This window comes from Pan troglodytes, chromosome 1, assembly GCF_028858775.2.
Source record: "Pan troglodytes isolate AG18354 chromosome 1, NHGRI_mPanTro3-v2.0_pri, whole genome shotgun sequence".
Classification (NCBI taxonomy): Eukaryota; Metazoa; Chordata; class Mammalia; order Primates; family Hominidae; genus Pan; species Pan troglodytes.
Window position 1 is genome coordinate 214509224 of NC_072398.2, and position 7770 is coordinate 214516993.

General features: G+C 51.7%; 1 non-coding gene across 1 annotated transcript; it reads right to left on the minus strand.

The window, feature by feature from the left end:
* Nucleotides 1–4458: 4458 nt before the first annotated feature.
* On the minus strand, nt 4459–4530 carry TRNAE-UUC (transfer RNA glutamic acid (anticodon UUC)). Its single transcript has one exon. It is a non-coding gene; the product is annotated as a tRNA-Glu (tRNA).
* Nucleotides 4531–7770: the final 3240 nt, after the last annotated feature.

Consider the following 7770-nt stretch of genomic DNA (forward strand, 5'->3'; position numbering starts at 1 on the left):
TTCATGGGGTGGCAGGGGGTGGGGGTGGGGTGGTATGGCATCTAATTGTTGTCCCAAGGTAAACTTAGTGGTTTCTTCTAACAATAGAGTGATGGTAGCCACAGATCTCAAGCTTCCTGGTCACCCAGCTGCCACCTGGTCTAGCTGTTTAGAGAAATAAGCCACTGGTCCAAAGTAATTCCTCAGTCTTTGAGTTAGAAAATCCAAAGCTGTCCCTTGTTATTCATCCACATAGAGGGTGAAAAGCTTTTCTAAGTTCGAGAGTCCTGAGGCAAGGGATGTCCCTGGCTTTTCTTTTAAGGCTAAGAATGCCTTTTGACAGGTTCCAAGCTCCGACTCCTGGGTTCACACCATTCTCCTACCTCAGCCTCCTGAGTAGCTGGGACTACAGGCGCCCACCACCACAGCCAGCTAATTTTTTGTATTCTTAGTAGAGATGGGGTTTCACTGTGTTAGCCAGGATGGTCTGGATCTCCTGACCTCCTGATCCACCCGCCTCGTCCTCCCAAATTGCTGGGATTACAGACGTGAGCCACCGCACCCGGCCAACAATTTTTTTTTTTCTTTAATGAACAGAGCATCAGTGAATGATAGTGCAAGTTTAAGACCCCTAATAGACAAGTTAAAGGAGTCCTCCAGGCAGAAGGAAACTGACACCAGATGAAAATCTGGATGAAAAAAAAAAAGACACTAGAAATGACATCTACAAAGGCAAATATATAATTTTAACATCTGACTGTTTAGCTGGGCACGATGGCTCACGCCTGGAATCCCGGCACTTTGGGAGGCCGAGGAAGGCGGATCACTTGAGGTCAGGAGTTCGAGACCAGCCTGGCCAATATGGTGAACCTTCCTCTCTACGAAAAATTCAAAAATTAGTCAGATGTGGTGGCCCAAGCCTGTAATCTCTGCTACTCAGGAGTCTGAGTCAGAAGAATGACTCGAATCCGGAAAGCAGAGGTTGCGGTAAGCCAAGACTGTGCCACTGCACTCCAGCCTGTCCGATAGAGTAAGACTCGTCTTAAAAACACCACCACCAACAACAAAAAAAACAAAAACAAACAAACAAAAACACATCTGACTCTTGAAACAAAAGTAATAGAGACGGATTGTAAGGTTTATAACAGGTATAAAGTAAAATGCATGACACTAGCATAAAGGCAGGGAGAGGAGTCATGTGAAGAGGTATGATGCCACTTGAAGGCTGACTGTGATGGGTTAATTTTTGTGGAAAGCAAGGCAGAATTTTTGAAGTTTGTTTCTTCAAATACTTTGTTTCCCGTACATACAAGCTAGTTTGTTCTGCAGAGATCTTATTTTCTAGGAGGCTCGGAGGGGGACCTTCTGCTGTCTGTCCTCATGGGATGCACAAGACACAAGGGAACAGTCTTTCACTTTTAAATACAGTGATAGGTCTGAGGAGATAGATACAGCTGCAATTTTTTTTTTTTTTAAATGAGATGGGATTCTCACTGGTCTTGAACTTCTGAACTCAGTGGAGGCTTCCCCTACGTCGGCCTATCAAAGTGTTGGGATTACTAGGCGTGAGGCACTGCACCCGGCCACAACCACCAACATTTAAAATCACGTCCTTGGGTGGTGTCCAACCACCAAACTTACGGTTAACAGCCGAACGCGCTAACCGACTGCGCCACAGAGACAACGTCAATTGTCTACTTTCATCTCTATATAGATTAAGCAATCACAAAACCCTAGGGGTTGCCATTCGCTTTCTGCGGGACAACTGTGCAGACTACAAAGCTTCGGAAAACCGGAGAGGCTGAGTCGACTAATAGTCTTGCTGCACGTTAGAAACGCGTGCATTGCGTGACTCTGAAGCCAGAAGGGCGGCCGAATGGCCTTCACCCTGCGTTCACCCTCGCCTGCTTCAGAAGCCAGTGCCTCTGGAAATGCCTGGATCTGCGACCCCAGCCTGAGCCAAGTGGGGCCCAAGGGAAGCTGAACTCCCCGACGGCTCTCACGGTAGCTCTTTCTGTTTTTTTGCGCCGCCTTCAGGCAATCATCTGTTCCGCTTGCTCTCCCTTCACTCAACTCGGCTTCAGTAGATGGGGTCGGTGGGGCGGGAGCGGGAAAGAGGCAGGGGAGTCAAAAGGGAAAACGTGAAAAGGAGGAGGGAGAAGCAGGGGAGACCAGGACTAGACAATGGGACAGCTCAGGATGCCCGTGCAGAGGGCACCGGCTGGATGCAGAGAAGATGGGACATGTATCAGAATGGAGAGGGGGAAATGGGGAGAAGATGTGAGAGAAAATCACAAGAACCTGTAGCTGCCCAAGAATAAAGAAGTAAAAATCGCATAATGTTTTTACATTAATAAAAATAAAATCGGGGGACCAGGGGCAGTGGCTCACGCCTGTAATCCCAGCACTTGGGAAGGCCGAGGTGGGTGGATCACTCACTTGAAGTCAGGAGTTCGAGACCAGCCAGGCCAACATGGTGAAAGCCCGTCTCTACTACAAATAGAAAAATTAGCTGGGCGTGGTGGCGCACGCTTGTAGTCTCAGCTACTCAGGAGGCTGAGGCAGGAGAATCGCTTGAACCTAAGAGGCGGAGGTAGCAGTGAGCCGAGATCGTGCCACTGCCCTCCAGCCTGGGCGACAATGCGAAATTCTGTCTCTCAAAAAATATATAAATAAATAATAGAGGGGTAGGGAAGCAAAACGATGGGCAGTAGGTGTGGGGCGCCTTGGGATTCTCTAGTGGTTAGTAGTCTGCATTGTGCCTGCAGCAACCTCTGTTCTAATCCGAATCCTGGTACAGTCAGACTCTATCTTGGACCCACTGGGGCGAACCCACGTGTCTTTTGGTTTGCTTTTGATTCCTGCAGCAGCTGCGGCCTTTATGTGCAGCCAGAAAGCCGGAAAGCAGGGTTTACCGCTGGCCCCACAGCGCCATACTGTCTGGGGAAAAGAAGGAAACCCAAGAGTACACAAACAGTGGCCCAAAGACAAACCTTCGAAGTGCGCTATGCCTCACCGTTTAGCAGAAAATATCAAGAAACTCTCAACCTAGCTGGTCTGTAGCTTCCACGAATGAAATAATGTATTTATTGCAGTCTTTCTGGTTGAGATATTTCAAATATTTGGTGGAGCTTTTAATGAGAGAGAGAGACACTATCGAGTGTGGAAGAAAAAATGAGGGGATGTGAAGATGAGGCGACTTTAGGACAGAAAAAAAAAGAGACAAGGAAGCCATGTAAACGTTTTCGGGTGGGCGTGAGGCGATGTCAGTCTTGAACCCCGTTATGTCAGGTAAAGAGCTCAGCCTCTTCTAGCACAAACACCGTTTCCCACATGGAGGAAATCACAGGGATCAGCAACTCTAGAGTGAGATGAAGAAGCTTCACTCTGGGAGAACCCCCTTCGCGACCACGGTCTCTCCCCTGCCAGGTAAGTGGAAATGAGCACATGGCCTGCAGGGACAGCACACCCTCCTCGCCCTGGCCGGTCGCTCAGGGTCACCACCCTCCCCACTGCCGCCCCTCGCCAGTCTTCCAAACCACTCTCCACCAAAGATTCCAACGACAGTCACCCCACAAGACAACACAGGCCGCCTCTCAGCAGCGGCTCCCGCCCCGCAGCCACCGGGCCCTCTCACCCCCGCGGTTCTGCACACCGCCTCTGCCGAGTCTGTGCACTTCACCTCCCTGGCTCCCGCTCTCCCCTGAGCTTACAGTGGACTCGGGGTTCTTCCGAACCCCTCTTGGGAGTACTGAATGGAAAAGGGGGAGCGTGCGCAAGTGCTTGGTAGAGTGTAGACATCGTGGGATTTGACTGTGGTACCATCGCTTCGACGTCCTAGTGCTGATTTTTCCACCTGCCTTCTGCTTAGGGCACCGGCAGCAGTTTTCCATCTGTGCCTACTCCACCTGCTGTCCTTGTTGGGTCAGCGAACATCGCCTCCCTCTACCGCTCAATCAGCAAACGGGACCGCCCTCGAGGACCTCACCCGCCGCTTACCCCCCTAACAAATTCACGGGCATCGCCTCCGGTCGCCTCTTCCCAAGGCCTAACGAGCGCCTTCGCTGGCAACGGAGGTGAGGAGGCTCCGCTGACTGGCTGGTGCCCGTGTCCGGGGCTGCCACAAACGCCACGACTTGGCTTGGCCTCTCTCTTAGTTATTCGCAGCTCAGCCCGATAGGCGCCTCCGGGGTGGCGACGGGAAAGAGTGTGGGCTTATTGGGTGCAGCTCCATGGGGTCTGGCATCTCTGCCCGGCTGTGTACACCGGAGCGAGACGCTCAGTCGCTCTCTAAAGCTGCTCCCGCGGATGACGGACACGGAGATAAATAGGAGCGGTGTGTCGTGAGAGGTGGTCCACTAGGACTTGCCCTCCTTCGCCCCTCGCTGCGGAGACTGTTCTGCTTTTGGCCCTTGGAGCAGGCCAGCTGACAGCGTAGTGAAGGAAGATTCCTGCGGGAGGGCGGCCAGTGTAAAACAATTCCCTGACCGGGAATCGAACCCGGGCCGCGGCGGTGAAAGCGCCGAATCCTAGCCACTAGACCACCAGGGACACACCGGAGGGAGCTTTCTCTCCCTCCTTCCGTCAGAAGCGACAGCTTCCCTGAGCTCTGGGAGGACTTGGGCCTTATGAGGGTCGCTCTTTGCTCCTGGAGTCTCTCACAAGGCCATTCCCTCCCTGCTTTCTTCAAAAAAAGAGCCTGCAGGCGGCACACCGAGGGCTCCGCTAGGGACACCAAGGATACGAGTCCCGAGTCCTGGAGCGAGTTGCAGCGACCCGGCCGCAGCTCACCACTGGACTAGAGATGCGCCTTTGCGAGGCGGCAGCAAGTGACCAGCCGGTCGTGGGTCGCCAGGTCCGGAGCCGCGCACCAGGTTGCCAGGAGGAGGCGGGAGCCCGGAGGCGCCCGGGGTGAGACGGGGGCCCCCTCTGCATCATAAAGGACCCAGACGCCAGCACCCTCAACGTCATAAGGAATCCGACGGATGCGGAAACCGAGACGGGCTGGATGGGAAACTCTTTCCAGGAAGGCTCCGGGGCCCTCAGCTGGTCTCCGACCTTCCCCAGCAACCTGTGACACCTGCCATTTTCCCATCTTAGGCGATGGCAACGCCACCCTTCCGTTTGCTCCGGGCAAAACTTCGAGACTTCCCTCTGACGCTGGAGATTTTTCCTCAGATGCAAGAGCCAACTGGTCATCAATTCGTAATTTCCCATCGGCTAAGTGCGTGGGCATTGAGCTACACGCGAGTCTCTCCACCTCTGCGGAATGGCTACTTCGGGGTAGGGGAGGGGCCCTCCAGTGGATTGTAAGGTGTTTAGCAGCAGCCGTCGCCTCCGCTGACTAGATAGATGCCAGGGGGTTAACATTCTCCCTCCCCGCTTCCCCCATTCGTGACCTAGTGTCCCAGCGGGGATGGGAGAGGCGTGTAAGGGTGAAGTTGCCCCCTCTTGAGAACCACTGATGCGCGTTGTCCTGCTCTGAGCTTGTGCAGAGGACTCTCCAGATGAAGGCTGAGGGGTCGATCCAGCTTGAGACCCTCTCGCTCCCTCGCACAGTCGGACCTTAGGATTGGAGGTTTTTAACATCTCTACGTCATGAGATTCGAAACCTTTAGGTGTTTTCTTCCGTTCTGTCCTCCAAATCAGCCTCTTCCGAGCCTGTTGACCAGGGCCAGCCAGGAGAGGGCTGAGTTCGCTCAACGAGGCTCCTCTTGGCCCTCCTGGAGCTTCAGGCCTCTTTCGGTTGCAGAGAAGCTTTATGGGCCACTTCCTTCCGCATCCCCGGGGGCAGGTGCGCGGTGCCCCTGGAAGAAGAGGGTTTGACCGCGGTTCTCGACCCCCGGCGCCCAACTTCCACCTCGGTGCGCGCGCTCTTCCAGGCTCCTGCTGGTCCCACTCGCCGGGAGTTAGGTCTCGGGTCAGCCTGAGTTCCCGAGACGCCCAGGCCCGGAAGGACACGTAGGGGAAACCAGCTGCTCTCTTTGGTCTTGTCCGCAACGGACCCCTTTCTGCCGGGAAAGAAAGGCGGCGAGTCCTGTCCTGTTGGGTAGGCGGAAGAGAGATCAAAGGGAAGACAAGAAAAATCCTGGAGGTTTCCGGATCTAAAGTTACCATGAAGTCGACCTAACCTCCTCTGGAGGTCCTCCCAGTCCTCCCGTGGCTGGCGATGGTGAATCGAGTTTCCGTCTCCAGTTTGCCAAGGCGGACAAAGCCGACACAATGGGCCTGTCCACTATCTTCTTTCATATACACAAAATGTCAGCTCTTCCTGTTTCTGACTGGCAATATGCCGCCTGATGACCAGCTTAGCAAATTAGAGACCCTCCATGGGACTTCATCTCTGTCTTAGTTCGGGCTTCTCTAACAATGTACCATAAACTGGGTGGCTGATTCACAACAGAAATTGATTTCTCACAGTTCTGGAGGTTGGAAGTCCGAGATCAAGGTGCCAACGTGGTAGGGTTACGGTGAGGACCTTTGTTCTGGTTGTAGACTGCCACCTTCTCATTGTATCCTCAGGGGGCAGAAAGAGGGCGAGAGAGCTCCCCAGGGTCCCTTTTATAAGGGCATTAGTCCCATTCAGACTAATGGGACTAAATCCAGACTCTGTGCTGAGTGTTGTGGATTTTTTGCATGTTCATCCTCCCCGCAGGCAACTGGAGATGTATTGTCCCCAGAGGGTACAATAGAGAATCTTCCGTCACAAGTCAGCAACCAGCATATGTGAGTGACAGCATGTGTCCCACTCAGAAATGAGAGTGTATTAGTCCTTTTTCATGCTGCTGACAAATACATCACAGAGTCCAGGACCAAAAAGAGGTTTAATTGGACTTACATTTCCATATGACTGGGGAGGCCTCAGAATCATGGCGGGAGGCAAAAGGCACTTCTTACAAGGCAGCAGCAAGAGAAAATGAGGAAGAAGCCAAAGCAGAAACCCCTGAGAAACCCAGCAGATAGTGAGACTTACTGGCTATCAGGAGAATAGCACAGGAAAGACCCGCCCCCATGATTCAATTACCTCCTCCTAAGTCCCTCCCACAATACATGGGAATTCTGGGAGATACAATTCAAGTTGAGATTTGGGTGAGGGCACGGCCAAACCATATCAGAAAGGAATGAAGTGACAGCATATCCTGATGTGTGTGATGGTTTCATGAGTTATTATCTATTTCAAAATTTATTGCAATGTGTGAAAAAGAACAAGGACTTGTACTATCTGACTTTAAGGCTTCCTGTAAGCTATTAGAGACAAGGCATCAGGAGTGACAAACAGATAAACAGCCTGAGTTAAAAGACCTGAAATTGATCCACAGCTATATGGTAAATAAATGGGGTTTCAATAAAAGAAAATAAATCATTTCAATTAATGAACTTCTATATGGAGGTGGGGGAGACCAACAATGTTATTCTCCCTCACACTACACCCAAAGTAATTTCAGCTGCATTACACACCAAAATTGAAAAGTTAAAGATATAAAGCATTTCAAGGATACTTTGTGACTTGTTGGCAGGCAAAGATTAGCCTACCAACAAGCAGGACACAGAAAAAATACATATAGAAGAAAGACATGATAAATGAGACTTCATCAACATTAGCCACACCTTCTCATGAAAAGATACCACTAAGAAAGCGAAAAGGCAAGCAAGACACAGACAGAGAGAAAATAGCCACAAAACGTATCTGACCTCCACACCCTGCAATTATAATTATAGCGGTCTGATACACTGCACCCAGTTTCCGCTGGAGTATTTTCTGGGTGTCTCTAATGAGTAAGAGAGGGCCCC